Here is a 9,584-nt window from a genome sequence, read left to right as displayed (position 1 = left end):
AAAATAAAGCAGTTTCAAACTGAAATAAGTGTCTACACAACCTTTTGCACTAATTCAAGTATGCACAAATTCACACAAATTATACCTGTGCAACTTTCTCACTGGGACAAGCCTTTAGTCTTTCTGCATCTTGCAGACTAAAAGTACCTCCTGCAAGAGATTGGCAACTTTGCTGAGACACAATTTCAAAAGCGGCCCTTGATTTTGGTGCCTTTGTTCTTGGATGCCCACCTTGATGCCTTTGGCCTGATTGCCAGAGGTACTGAGCTCCCATTGACTCCAGCTGAGGCTGACCAGGGTTGTAATTTGAACAAAACTTTTTGGAAAATAGATGCCGTTTCAGGGGTTCTATTAAATAAGGTGTGGAATGGACTGAGACAGGCATTAAGGGGGATTGAATTCTTCTCTCCTTAGGCTGCCACCTCCAGAGCCTACTGCTCTAAGACATGCCATAGGAATCCTGAAAGATTGTGTGGTGCCTGAGCAGATTCTCCTTAGTACCAGGTCTCAGAGAAGGCTAGTGCCTCCTCTGAAATACTAAGCTCTCCAAGGAATTTAGGGAATGCTGTTCTAAGTGTTTTAAAAATTCAAATACTTAAAAGGTCAACATGGCTGTTCCAAGCACTACAATCTGGGTTAAACCGTTTTAAATTGCCCCGTGTGAACAGTACACAGGGGCAGGAGTTCACTTTGCATGGCCTTTAGGCAAGAGCAGTGTTCTGAAGAGCTCATAAGAAATTTGGAGAGCACAGCAACTGTGTCTGACAGGACGCACGCAGTGAAAAACGTTTAACCTTCGTTTAACGTTTAACCGCTTGGGTCAAAGATTTTGATCTCACGTTTAGATCCAGAATCTGCTCTGATACCACCCAACCCTTAGGGACTGCTCACTCCCAGTGAGACTGTTCAGGGAGTTAAATTTCCACAGGAGTAGGGGGGATCAGAATCCAGCACTAAATCTCCATGTGCAGGGAACTCTCACTAAAGGAGGGAGGTTCTGGACCTCTTTCTCCAGAGATTTTCTCTACTGTGCGTACGTCTGTTACACTCAGTAACAAAGTCACATCACCACTTTGGCCCCAGGTTCTCCACTGCCCTGCGCCTGGCATCTAGTCTGGTATGGCTGCACTCTGCACTTACTTTGCACTAGCACAATATACAGGACAATGGAAAATAGGGCCCTTGGTCTCAAGGAAAAGACACATGGGCGGGGAGGGAGAAACCTCAAGATCTTTAGGGCGGAAAATAGAACATTTCTTTGTGTGGTGCATTCATTTTTCATCAGAAATTCCTCAATCCTTCCCCTCTGAAAAACATCCCTCCCTCTGCCGCTGAAGGTTTCTTTATCTGCATTTGTTGTCTTCCAGTTAATTGATCTGGTTTCTCAGTGCTTTTGCTTGGCTGTTCTTTGTTGAACTACCATCAGGGGTTATCTCTGAATCTTTACTCATTTTCTATCCTTTCCAGCACTCCTAAGCTAAACCTTTCAAAATGTTTTATCAATCAGGGTTTCAGTGCGGCCTGAATTGCACCAGCTTTGTGTAAATCAGCCGAACCAAGAACAGCCAGCCAGGAGAAATTTAAGAATATGATCATTTTAATAATTTAGGCTTATATTTGTGCATAATGAGTTACATTGCCCCTTCAAATCTGACCAATTAGTCAATTAAGCTATTAATCACCTGTGCTTTATGCAATTGTGACCTTTAAAGATCTTATGGTGAAAAATCACAACTCAAGTAATTCCATTCTCCCTCCCTAAATTCCCCCCTGTAGTTGCAACTGGATATGAAATTTTTCATACATGTCCAATTTTTTTTTTAAGTTGTTGTGTGCTGTTCTGTTTAAGAGACAACTGGGTTTTGGTGATGTGAATCCTGTACATGTAGGTTGAAAAGCAGCTGGGGAGACTTCCACATAAAAGCTTCTGTAGAATTGTAAGAGATTGTTTGTTTATTTAGCTATGAGGAACAAAGTATCACCAACAACTGTTATACAGGGCTATAAAACTGGTCAATTTTATGGCAAGATAGCCACATCTTAACTGCGTTAACATTGATCTCATGATGTTGATGTCCCAGTATCCCTCCCTCATCATTGGTCAAATAGTTCACTGTCTAGCTTTCATGTCCCTGCAACCTTTTTATTAGTCAAATTAAAATGCACTTTATACCATACAGTATTTTACTAAACTTAAAGTAAAAGTTTAAATTTTGATTTAAAACTAGAGAAGGTTTACCAGTCCTTATTTCATTTCCAGCTTTGGCTGATATCAAAGAAGTGGCTTATTGAGCCTAAATTTGGCTTACCTGGGTGAATTTTCTTTTTAAATAAACCCTGAGCCACTAGAATGGGCTGTACGTGCATCTATCCATCCATTCATCTGTGTGTAGTATTAATATTTTATTACCTGATATCCAAAAGCGTGTTCGGCAGCAAGCAATAAAGGTAAATAGTGCAAGGGCCTTGCCCTGAAATAGCTTACAATTTAATTTCACATATGATGTAATGAAGACGATGACAAAAGAGTGGGGCTGGGATGTGAGAGGAAACAGAGGCACAGCAGTAATATCATGTGCTTACCTAGTATGCATGGTCCTTAAAAAACCCCTGGCACTTTTTCATAAGAGTGAGGAGTGTTAATTCTGGTCATATTTTGCCTACCTAGTTCTGGCCATATTTTGCCTACCTAAAATTCCTCTGGCTGTACGATATTCTTTGCTTTCTGTCCCATATTACCGTATAGTGTTCCCATGAGCTTTTAAGCAGTATATCTGAAGTGATCCCTATGTATCATTTATGTTTCAGCTGAAACTTGTAAAGCTCGTTGGGATCCTTCAGGATGAAAGGCCCAGCTATGGACCCAGTGCCGTCAGCAGAAGGGCACTGGCTTGAGCCTTTTAAGACTCTATTTATTATTATTTATAGCAGCTCCATACACTAGTTCTATTGGGGGAAAAGGTAAGACTTTGCCAGTTATTTAAAGCAACAGAGATGTAACTGCTGCCCCAAAGACTTGTTACTTACTGGTAAATTGCCACGTGTCTTTTTCATAAAGAAAATGAACGCACAGGATGCTCAGAGTCACGACGTTCGATCATGGAGATGAAGTCAGTGTGTGTGCCACTATCAATGGCCCTTTTCATTTTAAAGTGCTTTGATTTATAGAGAACAAAAATAGTCACCATGGCAATATAAACACGTGTAAATACCACAACCCTGAGAGTGAGTCAGACATGCTGAAGAGGACTGAGCAGTCTCAGTGTCTTTCTGCTAACACATCTGGGGTGGGAGGATAAGATTATCTCACTTTAAAAATATATCAAAGAAAGCAAGATTTGTTCTGAATAATTCTGTGTCCTCTCAGATACTGAAGGCGAATCCTTCAAAGCTAAGCATGCCAGTCTGATAACAAGCGAGAAAAGGAATGAGAAATGGACACAAAGGAGCAGGGGCAGGTTTAGCTTTAACAACTTTTAAATCTAAAATATATATAATTATAATTAATGGAGATATCCCATCTCCTAGAACTGGAAGGGACCTTGAAAGGTCATCGGGTCCAGCCCCCTGCCTTCACTAGCAGGACCAAGTACTGATTTTGCCCCAGATCCCCAAGTGGCCCCCTCAGGGATTGAACTCACAACCCTGGGTTTAGCAGGCCAATGCTCAAACCACTATATATATATATATATATAATTTAAACCGAGAAACCCTGGTTCGGAAAACCTGTGCAATTTTACTGGGAGTGGCTTATCCCATTATTTCAAAGGGACCACAAACTTTGTTCAGGTATCATTAATGTAATACAGGTTGAACCTCTCTAATCCGGCACTCCCTGGTTCAGCAACATCCATGATCCGGCATAGGCGCCGAATTCGTGGGTGCACATGGAAAAAAATTAGTGGGTGTGGAGCATCCACCAGCGCCAAGCTCCCCTCTCTACCCTCCTCCCCCCGTGCCTCTTGCGCACCAGCAGCCCTGCACTTACCAACTCCTCATGCCCAGAGCTTCTGGAGCACTGCGAACAGCTGATTCACGACGTTCAAGCTTCGGGAGGGAGGGGGAGGACCTGGGGATGGCTTCGGAGCCCCTGGGCAGGGGGCCGGCGGCCAGGACCCTGGGTGGGAGGCAACGCTGGGCACAAAGCCTGGGGGTGCTGCAGCACCCCCCACACTCCTACTTCTCGCGCCTATGGAGACCCACTGGCATTCTGCATTGACCTCCTGTGGTTCGGCAAATTCTCTGGTTCGGCCCCGGTCAGGTCCTGAGGGTGCCGGACTAGAGAGGTTCAACCTGTAGAAATATATGGTGAGAGGAGGAAGGATAGTCTTGTGGCTATAGCACTGGCTCGGAAGACTCTGGAAATCTGGTTTGGATCTCAGCACTGCATAGGGGCTAAAGCAGGGCCCGGAAGCATACAAGATACCACAAACCACACCCCTGGGCCTAAGCAATCTGGCTCCATCATTAATGGCTGTGCAAAGACCTGCTTGTGGATTTAGGGGAGATTCCAAAAGAGCCCCCCCCCAAAGTCAGAGAAACGCTCCCCTTTACTGTTTGGAGTTTTCTGTCAGGTGTTTATGCTCAGCATCACCTGGAATTTGACCCTTACAGCTTAAATAGTCTGTACACAAAGTAGCTTATTGTAGATTCTTAGTTGATATTTTACAAGGCTAAGGGGGAGGAGAACAGGAGAGAGCCCAGCCAGAGGGATCATATAGTATACGTATGTAAAGAACAAAATATCGTTTTAGCAGAGAAAATCACATCAGTTCTGCCTGGGCTAGAACCTCTGAATGGCTACGTCCTTCCAGATGGGAGTTCTGTGAAAGTCACCCAGTTTGGAACATGATTTACTTAAAAATGATTATATTAGGGTTTAAAAGGGATTAAACATTGTATTAGCAAAGCAAAGGTCATAGGGGAGTGTATAAAATGTCACAGCATGCACATCACAGTTGTTTGTAAGATTACTTCTCTTTATATAAGGCCACTATATATATATATATATTCAGAAGGAACATTAATCTAGTGCAGAATTAAAACAGTGTATGTCATTTGTGTTTAACAACAGCGTAGGAAAGCCTGGCTTTGGCAAAGGTTCCATCAGCTATTCCCTGCTCTGGGATTCTCTTTCTTGTTCACATTATAAGCTCTCTAGGCTAGGGACTATCTGCTCTGTGTATCTTTTTACAGTGCTGAGCATGTTCTCAGCGCTTAACAGCTAAAAATAATAAGCTAAAATTATGTTCTAGCTCATAGGAATTGCTAGACTGAATCAGGCTTGAGATTCCTCTGGTTCCCCATCCTGTCTGGACTAAGGAAATACTCTGTCACATCATGTGTAGTTAGACTGGAGAACTCATTGCCACAGGAAGTCATTGAGGCCAATAACTTGGCGAGATTTTAAAAAGGGATTGGAGATGTATATGGGTATTCAGAGTTACCATAATTAATTAAACAAAATAGGATGTGATCTAACGTGGGAGGCAGATTAGTTAGGTGACCATTACAGATGGTAGCTGCATTGCTGTCTCTTCTTGGGGATTCTCTGAGTACACCCCGCAAAGGTGTGAGGCCTCAGGCCTTTACCTTTCTTGGAGTGGAATTCTGCAATTCACCCACTCTCAGACCAGGACCTGGGTTACAGGTATCAACTGTGACTAATTCAGCAGGTCCAACTTTGGACCCTGCTGAGGTTTCTCTTTGAGATCCCGAGAGACAGCATATGGTTGCAGTATACAGAAAGAGCATTTTCAAAACAAAACACGATTTATTTTGCCCTAAAGGGTACACAGTGCTTAAAAAAATAGATTTAAAATAACTAAGAGGCCTACATGCACGTTCCCTTACCTATGCTTAGCTTTGCTCTGGTTTATTCCCCATCTCTAAGTTAGGAGAAGCAGCCTACACTGTTTGCAGCCTGTGGTCCCCCGAGCTTTAGTCAGACTGTCAGCCTTTTCCACTACAACCACATGCAAACAGCCTTTTCACTGACACATCCTGGTCAGCCTCTCTGACCGCCTGCCCCCTCCCAGCACTGTGGCTGAGAAGTCTCTCTTCATGGCTATGAACATGGCTATTGTTTGAGGGAATGCTCCTTGTCTAGGACATGGTCTTACCTTTCCTGGGTTCCTTAACAACCTCCCTTTTACAGCCTCCTTTAACTCTGTGCATGCAGGCAGGTAATAACACCAAATTGAACAGGGAAACTGAGTTACATGATATTCATAAAAAGTAATACAGGCATTTCCCCAGCTTGTCACATCATACATCTTAATGCTGCAGGGTTGTTATATTTTCCTATGAAGCATCTAGTACCGGCCACTGATGGAGACAGAACATTGGGCTAGATGGTCCTCAGGTCTGATTCAGTCTGGCAATGCCTGTGTTCTGGTGTCTCCAGAAGTGGTCAGTAACAGCCACTTCAGAGGAATAAAATCTGCACTAGGCAGTTGTGAGGTAACCTGCCCCCAGAGAAAGTTGTCTCTTAGACCCTGATAGTTGGGTTCATGCCCCAAAGCTTCAGGTTTTATATTCTTTCCCTTGTTTATGGTTGTAATTGCTACTTCTGCAATGTAATTGCTCCTTCCCCCAGACCCACTCTGGCCCCCAAATCATGCAGGTTAATTAGAGGATTTCTAGAGGCTATTTTGAAGGGTCAGTACTAGAACACACTTCCCTGTGATTTTTGTTGCAGACAGATTATCTAGAGAGAAGCAAAGTGGAACTGTATAAATCTCTCATGGCTGGACTGAAATATAATCACCTGAAACATGGAACCACCTGAAATATGGAATTCAGTGCTCCAGAATCTGAGGTAAGAAGGGCCCCCGGAGGGTGAAGTCCAGTATACACTGATTCCTAAAGAGTATGTGGGGACACTGCAGGCTTCCCTCTCTGTGCATCATCCCTAACCTGCATGCTGATGAGTTGGATTGGGGCTATTGAGGCCCTGCCAGCCAGGCCATCCTTTTCATCACATGGACTCCTCCTGTCAACAGCTAGTACACCTGGGATAAGGGCAGGAGCGGTGCCAGGGTTTTTGCCGCCCTAGGCGGCAGCGCTCTTCCTCTGAGCATTTGGCGGCGGGGGTCCTTCTGTGCTGCGTCTTCGGGGCACTTTGGCGGCGGGTCACGGAGCGAGTGAAGGACCCGCCGCCGAATTTCCGCTGAAGATCCGGAGCGGAAGGACCTCCCGCCACCAAATTTCTGCCACGGGCGGCAAAATGCCACCCCCCAAATCCTGCCACCCTAGGCAACCGCCTAGGGTCACCTAGTGGAAGCGCCGGCCCTGGATAGGGGATGGATGCTGCTGTTAATGGGAACACAGGCCAGTGTGAAATGTTACACTGCATGCAGATTCCAATTTGCGTCACCATTGGCACAGAGTAAAGACCTGACTTGTTTTAATATAGGGGGCAATAAGAGAGAGATTAGCATCCACACATGTAACTGGGGCTCAGTGGACTCTGGGGCTCCAAACCATGGGCCAAATTTATCTTCTCTGCATCTGTTACTCTAGAACAGGTGCACACATACACTTCCAAACAGCAGCATTACTCTGTGCCCAGTTCAGACTGGCAATGCCCGCACTTCCTCCTGCTACGTGCAGGAATGAACTGTGCAGGGAGGACTGTGTAGGTGTGTAGCTGTGTGTGCCCAAAACAGTGGGATTCCCCCCCAGACTGTTAGGATTTGTCATGGGGGAACCTGTAGAGCACCTTCTCTGCTGGTTTTAGGGGAAGAGAGGACTGGGACAGAAAACCTTCCCCACTGTCCCCAGGTTTTTTTGCATGTACCAAATCAAATCCCTTGTGGCTAGAATTTGGCCCTATTTCTAATGCAGCATAAAACCATCATGCCCATGTTATAACCAGAGATCCTGCAAGCTGCATCCATGTAGGCAGTACCTGTGCCCATGCAGAGCCCTGTTCACTTGAATGGAGCTCAGTGCTGGTGTAAGCCTACAAACATGGAAGAGCTTGCAGGATCGGGGCCCTAGTCAGTAAAGGGTGAATAATAAACTCCAGCACAGTCTTTTGCACGGTTGCCCTGAGAAACTCAAAGTAATTCCTGGATTTTATCCCCATGATTTCTCTCCCTCTCTCCCCACTTTGAGAAATCCCTCTTGTAAACTGCCGCAGCCTTAAAACAGTCAAGAACTCTGAGAATGGCACATCCCAGAAAACGCAGCTTTTACATGTCATTTCATCAGATTTCGTTTTTAATTTTAGGGGGAGAAATGGTGAAAAATCCAGGAGATTTGGAGAAGGGAAAATGTGGTTTTGAAACGTAAAGATTAGAAAGCAAATAAAGAAACATGCTCATAAGTCCCCAGGGGAGATTCTCCGGTTGGAAGAGAATAATAAAGAGATGTTAAAGAGATGGATATAGCCACAGGGAGGGAGGAAGGAAGGAAACAGCATAATGGCTTAGTATGATGGATACACATTTCCTTTCAGATGAGTGTCTCTCTCTTGCAGAAGGTCTGTCCTAATATAAGATCCCTACAATGCTGGTGGTTATATTTCTTGGCAAAGGTGCAATTTAAGAGAATAAACTAGGTTGACAGAAATATTCCATTTCATAGAAGGCAATGAGCTCTCTTTCAAGCCACTCTGCAGACTGTGTAGTCTTGACTGTGGGTCATTTGCGAAGCTAGCAGCATTTGTAAAGCAGTTGGATTCAGCTGAAATGGAAGTGTACCTGCTCATTGTCATATTTTGTGAGGTGCATTTGTAGATTGTCTAAACGCTAATTTCCAGAGTCATCTGTGCTTTAGGTGATTGAGGACACAATGTGTATGTGCTAGTTTGATTTATGGTAGTGTAATCGCCGCTGGACCAGGGGTGTTTCTACAACGGATAGGGATGCTAAAACAATTATGCAGTGCTCCTGTAGGCAAAACACCAGGCTCTCAGTCACCAAGGTAATGATGCAGGTTGCAGTCTTTAGACTGTGAGGCCTCAGTCCTCTATGGAGACATCATAGGTCTCTGCATTGACACAGGAGTCAGTGGTAGTGGATCCCAGCAGAGACTCATGAACAAAGTTTGGGAAGTGCCATTTATCAAATATTGCCAATTCTAAGCATTCAAAAATCTTTAGTCAGGCCCCAAAGCTCATAAAATTGGCTTTAAAATATGAGATTTTAAAAATGATAAATATTGGGTTTATCAAGATTTATCATCTCATGCTCTGATCCTTTAACTGCCTACACGTGGGAAAGCAGCAGGAGTGAGACCTAAATTCTTTGACGTTACAGGGAAAGCATCAGTGGAACAATAAAGCTGCCAGTTATGTCCCGTGGTTACGCAGCGTACAGCCATTGGGCTGATTCTAATAACCCTTCCTCCATCCCAGAGCCTAGTATAGAGCCCGAAACATGTAAATAAATAAAAAATAGCAGTGCCATTCTGAATTAAGATACTGTGTCTGAAGAAAGAACAGGAGTCCTTGAGACTAACACATTTATTTGAGCATAAGCGTTCGTGGGCTACAGCCTGAAGAATACGCTAATAACAATACAGCACAAAGAGAAATGATTCTTTATATTTAAATTGCCTAAGATGCATTACAAGAT

Source organism: Malaclemys terrapin, chromosome 4 (genome assembly GCF_027887155.1).
Source record: "Malaclemys terrapin pileata isolate rMalTer1 chromosome 4, rMalTer1.hap1, whole genome shotgun sequence".
NCBI lineage: Eukaryota > Metazoa > Chordata > Testudines > Emydidae > Malaclemys > Malaclemys terrapin.
The sequence above is the reverse complement of the archived record's forward strand: the minus strand, read 5'-3'. Positions refer to the sequence as shown.